The 27,557-nt window shown below is 31.7% G+C and overlaps 1 protein-coding gene across 2 annotated transcripts in view; it reads left to right on the top strand.

Annotated features, from left to right (window-relative positions):
• LOC145969999 (uncharacterized) overlaps nucleotides 1-27,557 on the top strand; it is a 164,298-nt gene that overhangs the window by 59,774 nt on the left and 76,967 nt on the right. The window contains exon 1 of one of the 2 annotated variants that reach the window (XM_083096348.1): nucleotides 14,591-14,849. The exons of the other annotated variant lie outside the window; for it this stretch is intronic. The gene's annotated coding sequence lies outside the window, so the exon portion shown is untranslated. Of the gene's footprint in view, nucleotides 1-14,590; nucleotides 14,850-27,557 lie in introns of those variants that run through there. 2 annotated transcript variants of the gene reach the window in all.

The raw sequence follows: 27,557 nt of genomic DNA, 5'->3' as shown, positions 1-27,557 counted from the left end.
ACAAAACATCCTTAACTTGTTCCAAATTTTAGAAAAAATTAAAAATCTAATTTTTACTCCCATTTTTAGAGTGTAACTCCACAAGGAGGGATGTAGGAGTATATGTTTATATATGAAAAACCCCCCCTTTAATTTTCGACAAAGAATCATCTCCTAAAATTTTTCGCACTTATTAAGAAACATCCTGTATATTAAATAGAAACGCAAGATTGAAAATCATTTTAGACTATCACATTTTTGCAATAACAAATCTATTTATATAATAATATATAGTTTTGATGATAGTTTTTGTTAATCATTTCATAAAAACACAAGCGGAAATAATTGTCAATCATATGCGCGCACGTGTGTCTATTCAATTTTCTCACATTTACAACTGATTATTGCAAAAAGTCAAAAACACTTGAAATCAAACAGCAAATATTATTAAATCATTAATATGGAAAGTTATGAAACATCATTGCGCTTGGTCATTAATTAAAATATCCCGCATCATATATAACATCGTAAACGTCAACATCCGACAGTTTCTAACATTCGCGGGCAGTTTTAGGAGTTCGGATGGAGTTCGTCTTTTAGAAATATTAATATTGTCGTACATAAACGTGCACATTAGGTGCATACATGTTGCGCATATATGTATACGCGTGCGGCCGCGCGAGGATACAGTATGTACATATATCAAAGATGGTGGTAGATGTAGAGCTCAGTGGAGCAACCATGTGGTAATGTATCAAGGTCAGTAATTTATAGCAGGACAGTTAAGCGCGCCGCCCCCTCTCAGAGAGAAGATCTGAAAGTCAGATCTGGTTTCTCTTTCTGTCTCTCTCTCTCTCGTACATGCGCTCTATCCTCTAAGAAACTCGCGACATTACAAAAGGATCATCAAATAGCACGGTGAATTACGACGCTTGCGGCGTTGCTACGAAACATTCGGCCATTTTTGTCGGAGGGTGGGCGAGGAATGTCCAGGAAGGGAACCGACTAATTTGTCATCACGAGCGATGCATCTCGCCGCGCGATGCTCTAACGTAACTTTTCAATTATTCATGGCAACTGGCGCATACAGATATACTGAAAGCAGTCACTTAATATAGCGCAATTTATATGATATTCACGAGTTATTCTATTAATCTTTATTTGCTTTGAACACACAGCGTGATGAGACATTATCTCTGTTTTATATTAGGCAATTTATGTCGCAATTTATGTCGCAATAAAATTGGAAAGTGATCTAATAAAACGGCATCGAGACAATGTCAAGCGTCCCGAGAAAATTTTGCGTCGGTTCTTTAATTGCAAGTCGTAAAAGATGCAATTAAATCGATGCCCTATTGAGTATTTACGAGTAGATTGCTCGTAATCGAGAAAGAAAGAAACCAGAATGGAAATTGGATCCATTAATCGGAGTTTTTGATGAGACGGTTTTGATGGTATATATTTTTACAAAAAAAATACTAAATATCAAGAGAGAACTGTATATTCACTTCTTAAATGATTTCTCCTTCATTAAATAATAGGATGAATAGAAAGAATTATATCGCATAAAATGCATAAAAATTTACTGTTAGTATTACTATTATTATTAAAAATATAATTGATAAATGTGTAATATTTTATTCTTTTAATATTTTTTTCTTTTTTATTATATAAATTAATAATTCATTGATTTTTTAAATTTGATTCCATATATGTATATACTGTTAATAAAATACATAGTACGCATTAAAAGTAGACATGTAAATAATAAAACTCATCAATACACGTTAAAAAATACATATATGTTGTAATGCGTGGCTTTATTTCATTAATAAATGTTATAAATTATGTGTGATAATGTGCGAGTTCTCGAATTATGCATCCATTAAAAATTCCAATATAAATTTGCAATTCCCCTACAATAATTAACTGTTCCATAGCGTTTCCAAAATAGAATCGAAAATATCATATAAATGCACCTTATTAATCATAATTAAAGAGAAACATCCGTTTAAAATTATTTATAATATTGTAAAAATTATCTACACACATATGCTTATATATGTGCATATATGTTTTATTATTAAACTGAAAAGTAATATTTAACACGTTGCTTTATATGCAAAATGAGAAAACCTAAAATATATAGACATTTTATATTTAATCATAACAATATGTTTGAATTATGTGATATCATAATAACGCTTTTTACGCATTTATTTATTCATCTATTTATTATTTGTAAATTTAATATTGATAATTTAGAATTAGACTGTACAAGCTAAAATGGCTGATAATTTCAAAAGCAATTTAAAAATTTATCAATTAGCCTATTTGGCAAATAACGAAATAGTTTGCATAAGGTATAGCGATATATGTTATCGAAAACAGAATGTTTATTTATTATTTGTTAAATTGGTTTAAAATAACAATTATATAGTATGAATCGCATCGATAAAAACAAAAAAAATAGTATGATACAACATATATAAATATTTCATTGTTTACATGGACGGATTTATGTAAATCATAGAAATCAATAGTAATAAGAAGTTGAAAGTATTTATAATGTTGTCCTCTTTAGCTTAGAATAGATTTTTAGATACCATCAAGTTCCGGAAGCGATAATGGAATTATCAGTGTTCTCAATGTACGTGAATTATAAATCTTTATTTGATCTCGGAAGATTAAGTATAGATTTCTTGCAATTTTCGATTGGTTATCTGTAATCTTAATTCACTCTAGGTTGTTTTCTCATAACATATTCATGTTCACGATCTAAAGAGAGAAACATTCAATTATAACTTAAGAATCATTAATATTACTAAAATCGCAGAGATAATCGCAAACCCGAATGATTAATGAGAGACGCAAAAATAAAATTCTATATATGTACTCTTTCATACATTATACTTTATTTCGTTATGTCTAAGCAAATTGCGGTCTGAAACTGCCGCCTTGCGGCATCCCCCGTGGGACTTAACAACCAGGGCTATACGTGGCACAATGCACGTATACTGGCATCGCTAAATCTCGCGACTGCATTCCATAATCCCCGGCTTCCTTGTGGTGGTAGTGACGTTACCTCGTAAAATTCTCAGGCCCAACAGGCGACGACAGCGAGCGCACCAACTACTTGACAGGCGGCCGAAAACCAGGATAATATAAAGGTGAAGGCGACGGCATCCTATCTTACCGAATATGACGCTCGTATCGCGATGCGCACGTAACGAAAGAGAACGTATACTCAGAACGGTGATAATCTCGCGTACTCTATCGCAGTGATAATTTTTACGGAAATCTTCTTGCAGCACCATTTATCAAGTGACGAGATTTTCGAATAATAAATTAAAGGAAAATATATAAGTAATGTGTGTTTTCGGTTATAAAAAGCGAAATATTATATTCCGTAATCGTCGAATAAATTTGATAGATATATTTCTTTATTTAACTGTAATTAATGATATTAATATGTAATTATCAATTATATTAATTATATTAATATAATATTATCATATCAATATAATATTATCAATTACATCAATTATATTAATTATACATATTAATTATACAGGGTGGGCCATTTTAACCTTTAATGGAGAATAACTCGAAAACCAAGCCCGGGAGAGAAAAATGTTTTAGACAATAGTTGTTTGGTTTCGAGAGGGCCATAAGATGGTATCATTGGTTTGACCTTGAAGAGTTATTTGAAGGTCACATGAAGGTCACCTTCAATTTCTTAAATGGAACCTACTATTTGTCATTGCATATCCTTGTAGCTTATCTCGAGAGCTTTCCAAAACACTATAATTAAGTACCTTTTCGTTAAGTACTTTTTGAGTTATGAGGCTTGAAATAATTTCTTAATTTTACATAAACCGTAAAATATCTTGTAAAATATTCATTTTTCGATTATCTTACCTTAATACTTTTATGTACAAAATAATGAGAGGAATCAATTGGTGTAAAGAAAACACATAGTTGTTTTTAAGAAAAAATATGGAATTGTTAATTGCAAATTACATATTTTTCAACTTTTGTCTGAAACATTTTTCTCTCCCGGGCTTGGTTTTCGAGTTATTCTCCATTAAAGGTTAAAATGGTCCACCCTGTATAATTGATTCCGATATTATTTTTATTTCTTAACTTTATTATTATTTCTCATTAAAATTTAACGAATTGAAAGTTTATATGTCATAAATGGATAGAAACTAAAAATATTGCAAAACAAAGGTGGCATTTTAATATTTGCCCCAATGTATCCGATTGAAAAAGTAATAGTAAACTTTAATATCATGTTGAAAGTATCTTTTATATGTAAATTTAAATTAAGTAAGTAAACGAAAAGCATTGAAAATGTATGTGAAAATTTAATGTAACTAACATCTGTGCGCGCGCACTCTTTTACTAATGCGATTTAATATCTAATTTAATATCTAATTTACTACCTTAATTTGACATTTACATTATAAAGCACAGTTGGTGACGGTCTTATTTTCGCAAATAGCACGACCAATTTACTCTTTGAAAATTGCTATTAGCCGACAGAAATTTATATATTTATGTATTTAAAGCGGAAAAATTTTTTAAACTACTTAGTTTAACTTACCTATTAATTTTGAATTTAAAAAAATCCGAGATATTTTATCACATCACAATTTGATTCTTCGCAATTAACGTTGTACATTATGCATCTTTTTTCTATAAATATGATTACTTGAGAGAGCAAATAAAAATGATTATACGGACGGCGCGAAGGGACATATCAATTTCCCGATGTACAATATCAGTTTAATAGTTTTACAAGACGGAATTCTCGTTTCTAACGCCATGATCTAATATAAACGCAATAACAGTCCAGAGACAGTTAACGATCGACCCAGCATCCTTTCTCTGTTCCTCGAGTGTATCTAATAAAATTGGAGGTGCATCGTCATTCGTCACGAATCTTGCCAACCGAGCAGATCGTTGGTACAGCACAAACCAGTCTATCTTAAACTCGTAAGTGACGGAGTTCTAAGCGCGGGTGGACGCGGAAGCGAGAGTGAGTTAGGTCTCCCTTTGAGATGCCATCCACGAACTTGGTCTGACCACGTCGGAAAATCAGATCCCGTTGGAAAGTGCGAGGCTCGTTCGCCGTACGAATTTTCGAAGCAGACACTTTCGCAGACGCGAGCGAAAACTTTCCGCCCGTTGTAAACGAGTCGCCGGAAGTTAGTCGACGTAGACATTGTACAAAAGTTCGTTTATCGTGTCATAAAAAAATTGCATCGTCATAGGAAAATATTCGCCCCATTACAGTTTCTAGTGCTTTCTACGCAATACGTCACTTTACGAGACTTTATATTTGCTGCAACTGATACAGCTTGGGATACTTTTATTTTTCAGTTCTCTTCTCTCCGTTAATTATATTTAATTATCATTTAATTAATTGCATTCCGTAAAATATTTTATAAAATAAATTGCAGCAAAAGCACAAAAAAACATTATATTTATCTAGAATTCAAAATGTTTTAAATTTTTTAATTTTGATATTTTTAGAAAATCTTTTGTAAAAACATTTTTAACATGTAAAAAACTTATAAAAATTGACACATACCGTAAAATTCGGGATATTAAAAACATCGCTTAATATACATGTATGTAACATATTGTAATACTTCTATCCTTTTACGTAACAATGCTATGCTTTTACGTAATAATAGTAAATGGATACTTGCGACCCTATTGATTAAAAAAAAAAAAGATCGTGTAATAATCTAAATCTTTTAAGGTTACATTATCATTAAAAATTTAAAAGAAAGGGGAAATCACAAACTAGCTAATTTGTTAGCGCCATCGCTTTTTATTCTCTCGCTAAACGGGGACTCGCCGCGAACGTTACTTAACCGCCATTAACGGCGACCATTTCGTACCCTAACCGCAGCAAAGTGGTAGACGTTTCTCCACCACACGTAGGCACGACGGAAACGTTCAACGATCCCGCTCGTAATTTATTTAATCCGGTTCCACGACTAGAGTGGATAACGACGATCTATTCTCTCGTTCTTACGTTGAAAATGACGGCAAGCTGCGTCATGTGCTATAACAAGCGCCTTTCCTAGCGGAATCCACCGTTCGCAACGCTAATTAATAGAAAGCAGCTGACGTAATGCGCCGAATGCGCGAGTCGTCGTCGTGCGAAACAGGAAATGCATATTTCATTGCTAGAATGCAAATTTAACGGCGCTCGACGTGTCTGTGTGCACATCGTATTATTCCGCGATGTAAGAAAGGAGGAGCGGAAATGTGGAAACGGCGGATAGAAGAAGAGACAACAGGAGGGTAGATAGATGGATGGAAGGAGACCGGTAGCGGATGACCTGAAATTAGCGGGGGAGAAAGGGGCGCAGGGGGAAAACGCGCAGATAGGCGGCAATTATACGTAACCCTCGAGACTGTACCTACAACACACAGGGATTGCGCGCCGAGTACTTAAGTCTCGCCGAAATTTCACCCCGGATATTCTCATGCATATCTACGAGTCGAGCGGGGAAGACCGAGAACACCGCCCTAAAATGTTGATGCAAACGCGTGCATGCTGGAGATATGTGTACGTGTGTTATCGACTGAGATTTCAGTCGCTCATTGCCCGCCGGTCATGCCATGTAACGCATTATACGCGATCCGTTTCACGCAATTTACGCATTACTAGCATTATATAGCATATAAAATATATAAACAAAAGCTGGAACATTGTTTCAACAGCAATTATGGAATTAAACCGAGCAGAAAAATTCTTTTTTTTTTCGACACACAAACAATCATCGAGATATCATAAATTGAAGAATAAAAAATCTTTAATTTTTTATTTGAATTTTTAATCTGTCGATAACTATTCATTGGAATAAAATGATAAAGGATTTTTCGGTTTAATTTCGTCCTAGGAATACGCTGCTAGAATAGTGTGCTAATTGTTGTTTATTCTCTGCGTACGGAGCTGACAAAGATCATTTCTATCACCGACCCAATATAAGATTGCGATTTGCCATCTTTTCATTTATATGTAAATGGGACGCTTCCCTTTCTCTCAGAAAAATTAACGTCTAATAAAAGAGCTATCGCACTCAACTATCACGTATATACATAGAGTTTCAATTATAAATTTAAATATATAACTTTTAATAATTTCTCCATAGAAATTAAATATTTCACGTCGCACGATACGAGTAGGAAATAGTTATATTTAATAATCATCAATCTACTAATCAATTAATTAGAATTATCAATTAATTAGAAAATTTAACTGTTTTAAATGTAACTGGATCAACATCACTAATGCGTTTAGATTTATAAAAAGAATTTATACAAAGAAACATAATATTTTAATAATAAATCCGATAATGAAAAATTTTCGCAAGATATTTATTATTTCACAAAAATTAAAATTATCAAGATTTTTGTATCATCTCAATATTATACTATTGTATTTTTTTCCATTTTACTATTATCTATTAAATAATTTTTTAAGAATTTATCATGCAATATTATGTGTCTATTTTCAAAACTATTTGCATAAATATTCTGCAATTTTCAGTGTAACGCGACGTGTACTGCGATCGCAAAATTACACAATCAGTTGCTTGCAGTAAAGAGAAAAAAAAGACGACAACTAAGTTGAAAGAGCAGACAGTACAGTGCTTAAGTATAAGCTTCCTTGTTCCAGCGTCCTTTTCTTATTTTCTTTGTGCCATAATATAGTCATAGTTCTATTATTTGCTTCTCTCTTTCGTATTCTAAATATGCAAACCGCCTTGTATTCAATGTACGTAAAAGATTTAACAGCTTTATATACATACACACATACACACACACACACACACACACACACATATTTATTTATTTATTTATTTCTGTCCTGACAAAAGTAAAGAATAATGTTCATAAAAAACAAATTGAAAATAACTTACACGCCAATCACGACATCCTTCAATTTAAAAAAATATCTACAGTGCAATTATCTTTTTTTAAATATTTATAATTTTAACTTTGCAAATACATGAATTTCTACCTACATAATATTTGCAAAAAAAATTGGAGCATTATGAAACATTTGTAATAACGGATATACAAATTTAATCAATAGATAATTTATCAATTGATTGTGAATTTATACGTATGAAGAAAATAACTAGTCGGGATAAATTGATCGCTGCGCGATAGCGAGTATTAATGTTTGAACCAATAAATAGGGCACAATTTCTATTAACGCGCTTAAATATCGAATATCAATTTCAGTTTTGAAGGAAATATGTTAGTGTTATATGGTTGTTTCATACACAACAACAATTAATATTAATTAAATCTATCTATCACTATGCAGCGCATGTTATGTAATATTAGCAATTTATAATTATCTTTAATAATACAATATAGTATTTGCATATTAATGCAGCCAAAATTGATAAAAATAATTAATAATTATTAAATAATATTTCATAAAAAAATATTACTAAATAAAATTTATTACAAATTTTAAATGAAAAATCTAAGATATACAATAATCATAATACAAAAATTATCATTCCCAATTGGAAATTTATTAAAAATAACGAAAAGATAATATTACATAATGAAAAAATAATAAGCAATATGTATATTCTGTATATTCTTGTTATTTAAAAATAACTATTAGATTAAAAAATTTTACAAATAATGTGTTTTATCAAAAATATATAAAGCTTAAAATATGAAGAAAATTCCAATATTTTAGCGCACATACACATTTCTTTAAATTAATCAATATCTTATAAAATCATCTTATATCAATAATCCTATAAAATTTAACTGATCTATTAATTTAATTTAATATATAGTATTAAGAAAAGAGAGAGAGAGAGAGAAATGTAACTTATTACATAATTCTAATGTCTAATTATGGTCATATATTCGCACGTTCTGTCTTGATGGCATACACGTAATATCGTGTTCGCGATTAGCATGCATATTACATTTCGTTGATTTCAACTACCGCTTCAAACAATAACGTCAGCGAAATTTCACACACCGACACTTATGCTAACTGGGCAGAAAAAAAGAGCGAATTCAAATGCGAATCGAGTTTTTTTTTACGCTGTAGGCGAATGTTGTTTTTTGCTCTTTGCGAAAACGCGCTGTTGAAAATCGCGGTTGACAAGCTCGCGCGCGACAGATTTCGATCATTTTCGCAAATCGGCGGGTGACAAATAGGCGATCGAGCAGCGCGAACACGTTCGAATGACGATGATAGCCGGGTCACAATTAATGGGAATCCTTGCGGATGATATTCGTGTGTAACTCGCACGCGTACGTTACATTTGAAAATATATGGCGGCGGAATGCGAATCGCGCGCGTATTCGTGACACATGTGTATGCGTATCGCGGAAAAATATTGCCACCGCGTTTAGCTTACGGATCTTTCCGTCGCTTAATTTTCAACCAACGTCCACGCGCATTTTCACAATTCGTCTCTATATTAATGCTTATCTATCAGACTTGAAATGTGATTTCACCCCGTTATGTCGTTTAATTCAAGTGCCGCCATAATTCGCATTTATGTACAGTATCCTCCATAAGTTTGGAAACACTCTATAAAGATATACAATATAAAAAAAATAACTTTAATTTCTTTGTTATTTGCCGTATGTTATATCCTTCTTCTTGCAAAATAATAATCTTGACTCGCAATTCATATGGAATCTGGTACGTCGGAGTCATTTTTAATGATTGTAGTAATTTTTGTTACTTTTACAGAAACTAAAATCAAACTGCATTTAAATGAGTTCTTATTACTCTGATGTATGTTTCTAATGCGCGTATATTTATACATTACAGGCATTCCACTACAGCATCTGATATGCTGTAGTAGCACTAATTGGCAGAACAAATCAACGCGCGAAATTTAACTCCGAGCAGTTCGGTGCCGCGTAATAATTATTCGACATATTTTCGGTATAAACAGGCGTCATATCATCATTTAAACGTCTTGCAATATATTCATATGAAAAATCTGCACAGATTGCTGCCATGCGATTGTTTATCTGTAATATGCAATGTGTTTCCAAACTTATGGAGGGTAGTGTATATACTGTCAACTTTGTTTCACATCCATTAATAATGGCATAAATTATCCGCAAAGTATGGGATTTAACTAATTATATAGATGATTCACGTAGGACAATATTTCATTAGTCTCCCTCTACAAAAGCCTCTACGTACAAAGCATTTGGGAAGCAATATAAAAGCTTGTATTTTTTATTTTTGCAATATTATAATTATTGATGTGCAATAATCTGGTGAAACTAAAAATCTTTATTTTTATGCCACGATGTATTTCAATTTTTTTACATTTTCTGATACTTGTCTCAATTTATTAGCTTCTTTATTATTTATTAATATATTCGTAATAAAATGGGAAGATCACATTTCAATGAATCGTTTTATTCATTTAATCGAATCATTGTGTATCGTGTTAGAGACGAGGAGCAAATTTATACAAGAGCTACTCTTGTACTACTTGAAGACGATACTAGTTGAAGTTCATGATACTTTTGAGAGAACAGATATTGCGCGCATCGTATCTCGCGTTCAGATACGCCTGACGGATAGACCAGAGCTACCTGTCGTACATAGATACTCAACACACATTTAAGAAGCACGTCGCAGAGAATACTAAGAATTGCAAAGGACAGATAGCATGCACGTAGCAATTATGTTAAATAAGAGGATGAAAACTGTTAAAAAAGTTTGATATACCGGCGGAAAGCTTCCTTTTGAAGATCGACAGTGTCGTTCTATGTTTTGTCTGAGAATACAATTTCGCTGACAGACCTTCACGTACAATTACAAAGTACAAAGTGGAAAAATTGTCCAATTCAAAGTTCTGTAAAAAATGAAAAAAAGATTAGCGCGTCACGCGAGCGCTTTATGTAATACATTACAAAGGTGATTTTGTAGATGTATTTTGATATCGAATATTCTTTTTGTTGCACAAATGTAGTAGAAATTATTCTACTTTGTATAAACAGCTTAGAGTTACATAGTTGTAAAATAGTTTCAGTTGACTAAAGTCCTAGAACTCCTAATATAATTGGATTAAATTATTAAAGGACGGAACATTTGTACGGAACTACTTGATTCCTGTTGAAAGCTCATTCAATGTCTCAACAAGCACTGATCTGCACATCACTAGAATTACCATAACGTCATACTCCGGGTAAATGGCGGCATGTCCGACAGAGAATTACGTGATTCACTGTTATATTCTATAAGACGTGATATATGCGGAATATGTAAAATATGCTCTTATCAAATATGCGACACACAACAAAATTTAGAGAGCGTTTAATTTCACGATACTCTTTTATATTGCATAATCTGTTTATTTACACGTGCATACTTGCGATGCGAGACTGTGTAGCACTTTACAAATATTAGCTGTGTAGCACTTCACAAATATTAGCATAAATATGGAGATAATTTTAAACATAATCCAACTTATAGCCTACTTTGCCATATTCATATTCTTCTGAACGGTACGACGCGAGTAACTTTGAAAGTGGAATATATTTACATACTTAAGAGTATACTTAAAAGCACCCTGTTTCTCTGTTTATTCGAAAAGAACGTTGCATATGTGTCAAGCGTGCAGGACACACAAAGGATTTAATAAATCTGTATTTAATTTAATCCGGCTTTCGCATTTGAAGAATTTATTAACTTGATAAAACGTTTTAATAATTAAATTTGTAAGATAGCTGGTACATAAAATATAAGTCTTGTTAGAGAAACAGAATTTTTTTCCTCATTCAGTATCATGAATGTAAGAGGATTTGTGCGCATAAAAGGATATAGATGTAGAAACAGAATCATGGAAGTGTGTGTACGATGTGGAATCTGCGTTTTGCTAAAGTGTGTCTTAGGGCAGTAATGTATCACGTGAAATCGAACTAGAGCAGAACACGAGCAGTCGAAACGTTCCAAAGCATAGCGTTACAGCTTCGCTAGTGAAAGGCGGGGCGTTCCGGAATGAACAGAACTTGAGCACTTTACAGTGATTTGACGATGTGAAGGATGCGATTTACAAGCTCAATCAACTTCTAAAAGCTTGTGGGCAAAAGGAAAGCTCTAGTTTAATTTAGAACTCTACTTTGTTAGCAAAGATTACATCATACTATAATTAAAACATATATCATAAAAACTCTAAATGTTATGATGATAATCGTGATTTTATACAGTTTGTCACGTACTTAATAATGCAAAATCTTATTTAGATTGAATTTTATACAGCCAAAAAAACTCTAATTATATTATTAATTATATAACTTTAAAGTTTTTATGAATATAATGGAAGTAATAATTTAATAAAAATATTTTCAAAATATATCAATTTTTTATCACTATCTAAAATTTTATTTAAGCAAAATAAATAAGAAAGTGCATTAACAAGAAATATTCAACTCTTATTTGCTACAAGATTCAGTATTAACGGCGAAAGGCTTTAATCTTCTAGAGTCGAACTTTCTGAATAACACAGTCGTACTTTTCGTCTTGATTACTTTTGAAAGTAATAAAAGTCCTAAGTCGCGCGTTCAGTAGTTCAATTCCTAAATGATTTATTAATATGCTATTAAATTTCCAAAGAGTGCACTTTAAAGTTTAACACATAAGATTTTAATTTATATGCGCACTTCCAAAGCCATGTTCAAATTCTTTCCATTTTGTATAGCTGACGATCGAAAACTAATTTGATCGTTTGTTATATTGCTGAAAGTTTGATATTAAATGTAAACGAATAAATATAAAATAACACAAGGAAAAAATGAGGATATCTGTCAAATATGTATAAATTGACAGCGGACATAAATTTACATGTTATTACATTATATGTTCAAATGTTTGACTGATAGAAATTATATTGGTTGGACCAAATATGTATTAAAATAATTAAGTCTATCAAGCCAAGATGAAAAAATATATATAGCCGAGATGAAAAAATACATAAATACATAATAAAAATACATAAATCACACGATGCAGCAATGCGACAGTAATTCTTTGTAATCGATACACTATTTTACATTATACCCTCGGCTACTTTCGTCCGAGAAAATAAGAACGTTCTCACGTGCGAGTTGAAGGTAAAGTATTTCGAAACGATCAAGCATAGACCCCCAACGAAGCTTATCACAGTAATGAAGGCGCAGAGCTATCAAGGCATAACGATGTAACGAGGAGTTTGACTGACGCGAGACAGACAGCTAAATACCCTGTTCAAGTTGAAAAATTAACGCGAGTCGAGAACTGAGCAACGTAAGTGTATGTAAGGAAAGTTGAAATTAACTACTTTGGCATAATTTTCGAATTTACATACATCTTACAGATTTAACAAATTCGACGTCGCAATATATGTTCTTCCCTTAGCATTCTATATTATATATATTGCATATCTTTTAATATAATATACGTAAATATTGTTAATTTATAAATATTGATGCTTATCGATTTTCATTAACATCGATAGAACGCTACGAATGATTATTAAATAATAATTACTACAATTAATAAATAACGATTAATTTATTATATATGATTGTAATTAATTATATTCAGTATAATTGCATACGTTATCATATTTGAAAACAATGTATTTAACGAAAAGTATAAATTTATTTAATATTTCTTTTTTTTATTTAAGTCATGATAAATCAAATATTGATAAAAGTGAAAAATTCTATCTCATTATACAACAGACTTTGTCTTTTAATCTAAAATCCAATTTTCTTACTATGACAGAGATCCACAAATCTTTCAATTCCATTTAAGAAATAAGAAATCAAGTCACTTTAATATTTTAATTGAACTCTTCTATTAAAACTTTTATATATAAATCTTATGCTTTGTTATACAATTTTATTTTATTAAATCCACAATATCTGTTTAAAAAAAATATTCATTTTATTTTTTAAAAGAAAAATAATTAATAGTATTTAAGTACATATTTTAATAGATTTGAAATAGACTTCAAGAATGTATTTATTGACAAATTTACGATCTTTTGTTTATTTAGAACTTAAATTGCGTGCGCATGAGTTGTATTTACGAAGTTATCTAACATTAATTTAATTAAACGTTTTAAAATGCGTCTTAAATTTAAAGAATACAAACAATTAAAAATCTAATATTAGTGAATAATTAATTAATTAGAAATATACTTTATATGAAGAATTTAAAAGGCTTAATTAGCGCGAGGACACTTTTTAATGCTAAGAATAATGCGAAGCGTAGAAACGACGTCCAATCTAATTCTCCCTCGCTGGTGAAAAATCGCCCGTATATTCACGTATCTGAAGTAATGCAAATCTTGCGAGACACCCGGTGTACATAATAAGAATAAATTGCATCGGGAACTCATAAACACTCGCTGCTAAGCATCGCTAAGAAAGGTCATTTGACACTCAGGCAACCGACACGCTCGCTACCATCCAGTCAGCAGCCCCGCCAGGCACCCCATTCAGCCAACCAGGCAGGCAGTAGGGAGAGTCAGGAACGAGCCAGACGAACAAGCGGGCGCCAGTCTACCGTGGACGCACGACGCGGCACCACGTGTGCTCCGATTCAATGTTTTCATACGTCATAATCACGTTCGATCTTTTTTTACTCCGATTACACGCAATCTCAGCGATACGCGTCACCTCAGTGATTATTTACTACACGTGATCGGACCGAAGGCACGAGAGGACTTAGTGGTGACGGACGCTTACTTTCATTGTCAGTAGTATAGTGTGTGTGATATAGTGCATCGAGCAACACGGAGGGATCTATCGATGATCTATGATTGCATAAGAATGAGGTAACGTCCGTTCGAGTGATCGTATCTCCGTGATGTTATGTGATTTTGATTTATCTACGTTTGATTACCCCACATTTGTTCGAGTCTCGTCGACACTTTGGTGACGTTCATAAAGTCGACGGTCTACGACTTTCCCGGAGTTTCGCTCTCGCTGCAAATCGCGGTATATTCCGTCACAAATGTGTGTTACGAGTCGATGATCGATGTTTGATGCCACGAGCTTTGGAACAAAGTCGCACCTCGTGCGTCGAGTTAAGCACAAGTCAAGTGTGTCGTGTATGGTAGATATTATTTTTCATGATCCCGCACGCAGATAGGTTACGCCAGTTTTTTCTTTGCAGCACGCATGAAAAATGGGAAACGTCATTAAATAATACATATCGCTTCGTGAATCGATCAAGTTAAATTTGATATCCTACAAGGAATATTATAATAATGTTCTAATGATATCTTCGAGATAATGTAATCATTTAAAAACTTCTCTAAGTTCTAAACTTCTCTTTGTTTAGCATAACGCGAAGTACTCAGAAGAATATGTTTCCTAATGTTTTCCTTAAATTGCTATATTCAATTATAATGCAGGAAGAATGTAAAAGCCTTTTCTTTTTATCCATAAACAAATTGATTCATATCTGTCTGCACTATGCATAAAATCAAAGAGGACTTTAACATTTTTAACACCAACAAAAATTGACTGTTGTGAAAATTGAAGGAAGTAAAAAAGAGACTTTTTTTTACGTCCGAGGTAGACAACATTTTTATCTACAAAAATGAAAAACAACCAAAACATGATCTTGGTTAATTCTTAAGATTAAATCTGACACTCGCAGAGGATTATGTTGCGATTAGATTAAATTTAAAATGCGCGAGAGAAAAATTACATAACTCTTTCTAATTTTAACAAATTGCATCAGTAGTCGTAAGAAACAAAAGTGACGAAAAAGGGTTTTCTGTTCAACTGTTGATGTTTAAAACGTGAAATTTGCAATACGTACATTGAATATTTATTCTTATTTTTTTCAGAGGTTTAATAAAAATAAAATTACCTATATTTTTAGCAACACAATAGGAACTATAAAAACTAGTTTACTCATCTATAACACGATAATTCAATTTATTTTGCTGAAAAAAAGGATACGTAAATTGAAAAACTTTTCTTTATTGAATGCTCAATCGTATTGCACAAAGCGAAGGATAAAAAAGTACGATAATAAAAAATACATAGAATTTTTTTCACCAAAATTTGATGTCGATTTAAACATAAAACATCGGCACAACTTTCTATCTAATTCATAATTAACGCTCCGGATATTTAAAGGTGATTATGTTTTATAAAATAGAAGCTTTCACAATGTTCAACCGTATTGATTTGCTACAAATCATATCAAAACATTTCAATAAAACTCAATAAGCTCTGCGATAAATACTTCAACACCATATATATTTAAGCAAATTTCTCTTTTTCTATTAATCATCAATTGAATAAAAGATTAATAGTGCAAAAAAACCCATTTCCAAAATTATAAAATTAAAAAATTTGTATATATTATATTAAACAGTCCATTGTTTTAATATTTAATACGATTCATATTCTTTGCATTATATAACATAATTTGATTAATAGCTTCTCATACATATTATAGTTTGAATTTATTAATAATTTTCTCATATTATACAATTTATAGGCTTAATTAAAATTTTTATTTAAATCTATAACTAAATCATAATTAAATCATTTATAACATTTCTTATTTTCGGAAATTTCATGTTTTTTCAGAAACATTAACAGATTCGGCTAATTTGCACATAATTGTTAATTGCATATAATTACAGACATAAATTTCTTTGGCTTATCTTTGTTTCCATTTAATCGATTATGATTTGTGTGTTTGAAAGTGTCCGCTTTCGTTTCATCTCATACTTTAAGATGATTTGAAGATCCTATATGTCATAATAACTATAATTTTAAGGGATTCACATGCCGATATCGCACCGTTTCCTCGAATTCAAATACTGAGGGAAATAGTAGAAGCCCACATTTCTACCTTTAATGTCTACCATAAATTCTCGCGCAACTCCCAATTTTTCATTATTCTAGTCAGAGATGGTCCAAGCGCTATTACATCTATATTCGAGTTTGAATTCGAGAATTCGAGCACAATTCGGGTTAGACGAATAAATACGATTTCAAAACTTGGTAGAATTGAAATTTAAACAGTATGTGTGTGGATGAGTGAGTGTATATGTGCATTTTGAATTTCGTATCCTCCCCATCGTAGATTAAACAGAAGAGCCAAATTAGTTAGAATCCCCATGAGGTTACTTCTAGCTCGTTATTATACTGACCGAGGCAATGCCAAATACAGGTATTCAAATATCCGCGTGACTTTCGATTTAGGTATTCTGCACCGCATACAATGCACGAGGCGTGCTATTAACGGTATTTGTCCTCGACAATTGGTTAGCGAAGCGATATTATCGAGAACATCCTTGCATTTAGTCAAATACTCATCGAAAGAACTATATAGAGAATATAGTTATATGAAGAGAAATTGTAATTGGATATTAATAGCCGATCCATCTTCCTTTATTTCTTTCTAAGCTCCAGCTTTTCTCGCGATCCGTCACTCGACGTGACAAAACCAAATTACGTAACAAAGCCAGCGAAGCAAAACTTTGCGCTCAACTCGAAATCACGGCTCGATTTTCCTAATAAAGATATACGTACAGAAAGAAGGCGCTGTTCTAATAAGAAAAAAGGCGAAACTTAAATCTCTTTAGATTCTATTAATTACGTCATTGCGATAAATTTTGCCCGCAATACGGCAATGCCGTCAAGGAAATGAAAATAAAAGAAGCCGTCTGACATCTTCTAGTGCTTCAACCAAATTACCTTTCATTATTACTGATATTAGTTTGATCATTATTTACAGCGCAGTAAAACCAAAGATTGATATTGATTGCGGAAAGGTTATTAATATCAATTTATGAAAGAAAAGAAATATTTATTATATAGGAACCGAATTGTGTGTGATACCTCTACGTGCGCTTTATAGGAAAAATATAACACAGTTAAACTGTTTCATTTTATATGACGCGCACCGGGATTTCGTTTATATTTATTTTCAAAGTATTTTTTGCAAATTTTTTTATGGTTAAAAATATTTTGCTTGCCTATGTTAGCTTACCAATAGTTCTGTACTGTATAACAAAACTACTGGTAAGCTAACATAGGGAGAAATATGACACAAAAATAAATACATAGTATGTAGGTTACGTACATGTAGTAAACTTATTCGAGGAAACAAACGATGAAACGAATTCCTTAGTTGTCGCAATTTGATAAAAATCCTAAGTCATTTTTTTTCAGGAACTGTCTTTAAGAGTTCGGCATTTCGCGCGCGTTACAATCAAATTCTACAAAGATACTCTTGCCGCGGGTCATACCAAAATCCAGGAAACAAGCGCGAACTTAGTTACGCTAGAACCGCGTACGAGACATGTCAAACAATTTAGCTGCAACTGCAAAGCTGTTCTATATAGATCTTAGTAGCTCTACTAAAACTGCAAAGCAACAATAAATGGATGTAACAAGAAGATAATTCTCCAACTGTTGAAAACAAGGTAACTGACTAAAACATACGAAAATGCTCTGTGATTCTCTATAAATCTACTGTAAAGTTTCTTAAAGCGTACTAGTATTTCTATACGCGGAACGTTTCCGAATCATTGAATGTGCTACCAGCCGTAGATTTGATTTTAAACCCTCCCGAGAATAGATCCTTGCTACCGAGCCGTGACCTTCTTAAACATCCTGTGTAGTAAATGTACGAGGAATTGCTCATAAAAATGCATAATCATGACGACCCTCTAGTAACGTCAAACACGAGAAGTTTCAGGTTAAAAAAAAAAGTTCTGTCGAAAGTTTCCTGGACTATCGACAAGGCTAATATGAACTTGACATTTTCTCCCTTATTCTCGAGCACGACTGATATAAAAAGGATCTCTGACAAATTAAACTGAATATATATTTTACATATCTATCAAAACTTTAGTTTGATGGATACGTGAAATATACGTCCAGTTTAATTTGTCAGAGACTTAATTTAAGAGGAGTCGAGAGGAAGCATGATAGAAAAAGAAGAAAGAGAAAGATTAAAAATAAACGAAACAGTGAAGACGCAATCACAATGACACTCGAAATGCAAGTCGCGAATAGAGGATTAAGCGTCGTAAATGTGTAAACACACGCTTACAGTCGAATCTGTGTGGCCATTACAGTGGCATATCGTGTCAGCCAAAAATAAAAGTAGCGGGGCATGCAATTGTGTTCTGATAGCGTTTCTATCCCTGTCGGACACGACGTCTGCACCAAGATCGATACATAGCTATATAGACGAAGAGGAAGGTCGTATGTTCTTTCAGGGTCCTCCGACACAGCAACTTATATATACCTGACCTCGAGTTTCTGCAAACTGCTACAATCCTATAGTCGGTATCGACTGTAATTTTTGTTCGATCTGTCGACTGCAAGTACTGTATTCATCCCAACAATCGGACGTTTCTGGAAATCAATAGGAAATTGCTGTTAAAACAATCTTATCTCACACGCAAAACGGAATATTGAAGATATGTATAAAACGATCATACTTCCGATTACTCTATCATTTGCGAGACATTACATGTTATTACATAAAACGAAATTCTGGAAGAATTTATAATGTCATTTTTGCAAAAGAAATTAAAGTACTTTTTTATATCTAAGTAACATTACTACAAAATATTTTCATATATTACTTGTATAATTGGTGGATATAATTACAAATAAATGACTTCTAAACAGGACAAAATTTAAATGCAAAGGCATTTTTTGAATTTGAATTGAAGATGCATATAAAAAAAATAGCGAACAAAGAACGTTAAACGCTTTATGGGTTAAATTTTACACATCATGTGGTTGCTGAAGTAGAAATCAAGATTTAGAGTTATAATTAGCCCGGTTTCAGATTAGATTCAGATCAGATTATACGTTATATTAAATAAATAATACATTAAAATTGTAATCAATAATATATAGATATTTACTTTTATGATTAAAATAAAGTTTTTCAAATTATTTAATTAAATTTAATTAAATTTTATTAAATTTTGTTCGATATTTTGTTATCACGAGATGTCAAAAAACGGATAATTTTTGATTTATTTAAAAAGAGAAATAAATTTATAAAACTAATCGATATTTTCCAATTATATTTGTAACTCGTTCCAATTTTTGACGTAAAATTATGATTTTGCCGATTCAACTGATGCATTTACTAGTAGATAATTTATGTGTAAATGCCGCAGCACCGCATTATCAAGGTGTTACCGCGAAACATTCTCCAATAATTGCGAATCGGCTAATCGAACAGCATGACACTATAAAAGCGGTTTATCCCGCATCGTAGCATTCAACGCTTAAAGTTGCGCGAGATTTATACGTTTCGTACAGAAAATACAACAGGCAATAAATTTTCAAACCAGTACAATATCTAATCCGACAAGATGAAGAACTATTACCGAGCACAACCGAATACAAAAGCGAAAAGAAACGGATACAAATAATGTTGGAGAAAAGTTATACTGAGTAATGCCAATTTAGATGATAATTTTTGAAAACAAAATTTCTTTCCACAGGGATATTTTACAGCCACTATTTCGATGATAATACGTTTAAATGAAAGGAAAAAAGGTGTTGAATTAATGCATTTGGTAATGTCTTACTGGCACGCACTGAAACGACATAAATTTCAATTCCGACGTATCTATTTAAGCCATGAAAAAAAGCGATTTTTCGAGCATGTTAATCATCGGAGATAAATATGTATATCTTGTACGATATTTTTCAAGGAGTCGCAACAAGTTGTTAAATGTTTTATAATAATCAAAAAGTTCATTGTCCGTTTTATTCGTATAGTTCACACGCAACGGTGATGCCATTACCTAGATTATGTACGTCACGATGTGCAATTATTTGAAGTATCCAATATCAAGAGTAGTTTTACAAAATTGACAAATTACGAATTTTCGAATAAAATCTTGTGAAATATCTAATACTGAATATTTATACTGAATAAAAAATATAATGTAAAGCATTTAATCTCGAAAATAATTAATATTTTAGATTGATTATGCAATTTTCTCCTATGTGAATGAAAAAAAATTAAAAATTATTTTCACAATATTTATTGAACTCGTGATAACGTGCCTTCTTCGGAGCGAAAAACACGCAACGAGATTTTATTTTGTATAAGATTCCCATGAGAAATTAGAAATTGAACAAGTTCTCCGATAAAATCCCATATCGATGTTCGAATTTTATAATTCTATTCATTGGAAAAAATTACGGGTAGAAAAATCAAACAAAAATGCAAATAGATAAACTTTTGCCGAGCCAAAATCCGCAGTACGTTAATGAAAATTTAATAGCATGCGTCCCAAAAAACGAGTTTATTACATGTGTGATAAAGTAAATAAAAGTCGGTGCAAATTACAGAGGCCATTTGGCCGATGCGAGCGAGTTCTGTTTGATAACCGTCTACTTTACCGTAGCACGACTGTTGGCGAATGTAAAAATACGAAGCCGACACGAGCTTACTTTATTCGCTGCCGATCGAAAGTGGAATATTAGCGTGCATAACCGTGTCGCGTGTACTTTGGTCGCGAATACACGCGAGCTTCCATTACGCCACACCCGGAAAATTCAAAACTAGCACCTTTCGCTGCGCCTCGCTCGAGAGGAACCGTCATAAGAGAGATATGTTTTCGCGGAAAGACCTTGAGGTTTCACTAGCAAAAGGATATCCAGATAGAATTTCATTTGCAGTACCTTGGAGAATAGTGTATCCGCACATGCGCGTTATATCGAAAGATAAAGGTTCAACCTTAAAGCGGTTGCCTTCGAATAGTTCCGCGGATTTCGTGGACAATAACGCGCGTCGGTCTTCGCATTATGTAGTCTTTCATCATGGAGATTTTGCATTGTAACGTTACAGAGAGATATTAGGAACGTGCATCGCGTACTCTCCAGCATTGTCCAAAAATGACGATACTAGACTTATTTCCTGAATAAAATCGAGTTTTGATTCTACGTACTTTGTTATATTTTCGATTCTCGTTTCTGCGAGTGTATTTGAAATTTTTATGTGCACATTATTAGGCCCCTGCGTACACGTTTTGTACAAACATTTTATATATTTGTGTAGTGCATTGATCGCATAACTAAAGCTAAATCTGAATATGGTCGTAAAATCGCAAAGCCGACTTAGAGCAGTTTGATTTAACTAATATAGGATCAAAAGTTCCATGCTATTCCGTTAGTTTATAGTTCTACAATATAGAGAGAATTGGTCTAATTATAGATTAAATTACATAAGTTCAGATTATATAGATAAATATTTAAATTGAGAATTATATAAATAATAACATGGTATACTTTTGTAATATTAAGAAAGGAAGATATAATTGATAAATGTTAGCAAATATTGTAATTAATGAGGTAGCTAATTTCGATACATTCTTTCAAAATAAATATTGTAACATCAAATTAAGCCCTTGTAAATTGATATTATTGACAGTAACATTATAAATGGTGGAGATTAGTCTTACTTAAAATCGTATTTTTTGTCGAGATAAAAAAACGCAAAATTTGAAAAATTTGAAAAGATTTTTTACATTTATATTTTACATAGTAAAGAGTGCGTGATATTCTCTGTTGCACGACAAGTCTAGTAAAGCGAGAAAGTGGTGAGGTCCGTTGAACCCCCACGGTACGTTGTTCAAGGATTAATAAATAATGAGAAAAATCTCGCCGAGATTGCGGCAGCGGCACGCGTTTCTCAGTAATTCAAGCAACGCGCCTGTTGGCGAACGTATTTCTCCGTAAGCTCCTCTTTAAGCTGCATCGTACTGTTTATGTGACCTCGCTCGACGAAAAAGCTCGACCAAGCTCGATATCGTGTTCCAGGGTCTCACGAAACTTGTGCCAAGCGTACAATAAAGAGATGCCTTTCTCTCTCGCGGTCACTTCCTCTAGACTTTAAAATTTACCGGACCGAAGTTTTTTCCTCGCGTAATTAATTAGGTCATTAGGGCATTTTTTTTAATGTCGCGGAACACAATCGCGTGGCAAAATGCATTTTTGCTGACAGTCACTATTCCTTGACGATAATGTCAAGCAATGTGTCACTGTCCGAACAAAGAATAATTATTGAGAATACTTAGGCGAAATTCGATTCATCAGGAATTCTTGTCACGAAATATTGATTTAAAATTTTTCAGCCCTTTTCATTTTATATCTATGTCAACATGTAAATATTTTCTTATTTAATTAATTATTATTTATCTGTGAAATTCAGAAAATACTGTAATCGATTTGTTTAACGTAATTCCATATGAATCGATTGTACTATTACAGTATATCGAGTATACATACATTATATAATATCAAAGGATTAAAATTTATTTGAAAGGTAATTGTATATAATGCAAATGTATGAAACATAATTGGAGTGTCTCTAAATACATGAAAGTATAAATTATCTGCAATATCAAAATCACAAATATTTTATATAGCATACGTGTAATTATTAACTATTTTACGTCTATTACTTTGTAGCTAAATTGTACATTAGCACCGCATTTCCGCTTTGATCTGCAGCAATTCGCCGAATATATAAAATGGATTTTAATAATATGAATATATGTGTATATATTTCGCTACTTTTAGAATTAAATGAAATCTCATATGTGAGAGATAGTTTCATTTCAAATGCACTTTATGCAAAATTTGTGCGCATTTACAGTTTATTATATATACATATATGTCGAAATCCGCATTAATTCACTGAAAAAACCAAGTTAAATTTTAAAATTTTATCTTGGAAGCAAACATATAATACACACAATACTAAGTTAACTTTTGTAAAGAAAAAAAGAAAAAAGAAAATTTAGTTTCTCTTATTGAGCTATGTTGGATGTTACAAAAAGGCTAATTTATTTACCCTACACGTACTGAAATATCGTTTGTATATATCCACTATTCGCTTTTGCGCACGCAAAGTATATAAAATTAACCTTCTTTATCTAAATATCAAATCCAACTCGTGACCATTGTGAATCAACAAGCAACCCAGTTGAAGTTATATCACGCGTGCAATGTGTGCATTCTGCATAAATCATGTGGTCCTAGAGTTTTATTGGTGTAATATATAACAAGATATTATAGCTCTTAATTTACAAAAAAGTTTTATTTTATCAAAAAGGTGATATATCATTAATATATTCTCTCCATCTTTCTCTTTCTCTTTAAATGTCACTCACTGCCACTTTATAAATTTAAGATAAAATTTTCTCCTCTCTCAAATCTAAGGATAAGTATTATTGGAGTAATTGATGAGTGTGAACGAATAATTTTATATTTTTACACATAAATTTAATAAATAAGTTACACTATAAATATGCGACAAATGAGATATCACTCTTATATAATGAGATAACGTAAATGAGATATCATTCTTATTAAAGCCAGCTGTAAATCTTAATTAGTTTTATTACTAATGTTATTAATGTTGATTATAGCTTGAATTTTATTATATTTTATAATCATCCAATTTTTAAACATTGATCCACTTGAAATATGACACAAAAATATATTCCGATATTTGACAATTACTATACGCACAATATCATAAAATTAGTTTCCACAATTAATATTTCACATATAGTTAATAATTTGTTCAAGCACAACTGAATCTTTGCCATGATAGAGACTTTGTATTATCAAGAATTATAAATCGAACAATTCGTAGTTTAAATCTCGGTCAACGACACATTATGATTAAACAGCGGATTCATATTCGATTGGTTAGATTAGTTCGAGGTATAATTAACCGCGAGAGCCACGAACACTTTAGATTGACTTGAATATTTGACAACGCAATGACGACATATGCAATTCCCTGGGCAGATTTCCGTGCCCGGAATACCTGCAGTAACGCGGTATTACAACGCCTCGCCCCCACTTTCGAGGGGGCATCGATTACACGGGACGTTGCGGAGTTGCACGCTGACCTACCTGAGACCTTTATGACTCGCTTTTATACGAGTTTGTTTTACAGCATGCATAATAAATTGACAAGATGCTGAAGAAATGTGGACAGTTAATGCTTCAGAAGATTGCAACTGCCATACGCTCGAATAAGTTATCGATTCTTGGTTGTAATATATGGCAATAGATGAACAAAAAAATCCCCTTATTCTCGCCTGCAAATGAGAAAGAGAAAGAAAGAGAAAGAGAAAGATAGATAAAAGCTATCATTTTTAAATTTAGTACAAGTGCATATGGTGCAAGTACAATTTTAATACACAATTGTCTTAAAATTTTACCAAGCTTTAATTATATTTTCATTTCTAAAATCAACATGAAATCTATTGTATGCACAATTGTAGCAATATGAAGTAAAAATACAAAAATCTGCGAAAAGATAGAAAACAAAAAATAGTAAAGGTAAAATTAATTATTATGTTACTATAATTATTTTATAAAGCTCTATATTTTTCGTAACAATCCATCAAAAATAAATATAAATAACTATTTATAACTACTCGTATCTCTGAACACGATGTATTTTATCGGCACTAGAAGCAAAGTGTGTCATTATATATACAATTGCATCTGTACGTATCGATGTTATGCTACTATTATATCTATATCGTAATTTTTTAATATTTTATGCCCATAACTGTTGTTCAAAAACTGACATTCCTGATGTAATTCCTGATATTTCTGGTGTAATATCAAATATGGATTTCACATATATCAGATTATCTCACTAATTATCACTTTGTTTTCAACTCTCGGATCCAAATAATATTGATTAATGTTTTTAATTAAAATATACAATGTAAAATTTCTTCCGTGCTCTTGTATTATTCCATTATGTTCTTGTTGAGGGTATTATATTTCAATTAGCATTATATTTTTCATTATAGAGGATGATAATTGCTTTGATATTTTACAAGTTTCACACTAGTTTCTATCCCAACATAGAAATATTTTGCTTGACACAGTATAGTCTTAAATTTCTTCTTTATCGTCATACAAAAAGGTAATAAAATTAAACAATAAGGTGATAAAATTTCCACTTTAATAAATTCTCGCGGAAAAAACTTGATATACGTGTACCAATGCGTTATACATATATTGTATATAATTATTGATTAAATAAGAAAGAAACTTTATGTTGAATATTAGTAAAAAAGAAACATATTATATAAAATTAATCTTTATACACATTTCACTGTTGATAAAAGGTTTTTAATCACTTTTCGAATTCTTAATGCAAATAATTTAGTTTCATGCCCACGCATATTTTCGCTGTCACGCTGCACACAGTTTACTGGCTCGTTTCTACCACGTTAACCGTCTAACGTGAGCAACGTGCACCTCAAATTCGATTTTAATAAAAGTTCGTTCGTTAAATCTCTTTGTGCTAGAATTTTATATTTTTTCCGATTGACTTTATTAATGTATCGGGAATAGGAATTGGACAGGATCGATTCTTAGCATTATATGTACATGTGATACACATTTCTAAAATTTTGGCGAGATTAAAATTGAGTTAACCGAAAAGAATAAAAACACAAGTATGTAAATTGTTAAAATATCGAAAAATATAAGAGGTTGTTTTCCTTGTAAAATTATGCAATAATAATTATATTTGCACTTATAAATGTATTCCAACAAGATATAAACTATGCAAATCGGACCTAATCCTTTACACTATCTACAATATCAATGTAACTCTCTTCGCATATATAGATATACATCTATTTTTCTTTGTGTAATTTTATTATATGTATATGTGTTCTCTGTTTAGCAGATAATCAAAGAGCGAGAAAGACCTATTTTTAAATAAATAATATATATACGAACTATTCGTATATATATCTTTCATAAAATCTAGTCATTGAATTTTTTAGTAATTGCAATTTTTCAAAGAAATATTAAAATTCTACATATCGTACAATGACCTTTTTATTAGACTGTTAATAGTTTGTGCACGCGATCTTAACTCACGCCACGAACGTTAAGGCGTTTAACATAATCGGAAAAATGTATTAAAAAATATTGTATTATAAAAGCAACTGTAAATATTAATATATGCAAGTATGACCGGTAGCTCCTCTTATATATGAACTATTTATTGTCTTTTATATATATACGTCTTTTACATATATACGTTATCGATGACATTAATTTAACTCTGTAAGGACATATTTCATTTTTAAATCGTTTCATGTAAAAAGGAGATGCTAAATTCTTTGTAAAATATATTATGTATATATTTAAATATTCATAATTTTCCTCGATGTAGCTTTAATTTTGTCATTATGATTTACATTGTGTTTCAAAACGAGTATTCTCTAAAAATTTGTTCAAGCATGTACATATTTATATTTGTAGATTGTTTCAATTACAAATTTCGATGTGGATATATATATCTTCGTATATATCTTATATATATGTATATACATTTTTATAATATATTCTGAAATCAGTTCCAATTCAATAAAACGAAAATTGGCCGAATATGCAGACTGATAATTGCTAACAAAATGAAAATATTTCAATAATTTATTAATCAAGGGACATTGTTTAAAATACAA

This window comes from Camponotus vicinus, unplaced genomic scaffold, assembly GCF_025532165.1.
Source record: "Camponotus vicinus isolate PSW18456_S1 unplaced genomic scaffold, iyCamVici1.0 SCAF_1, whole genome shotgun sequence".
Classification (NCBI taxonomy): domain Eukaryota; kingdom Metazoa; phylum Arthropoda; class Insecta; order Hymenoptera; family Formicidae; genus Camponotus; species Camponotus vicinus.
This window is presented reverse-complemented; position numbering and strand designations above follow the sequence as displayed.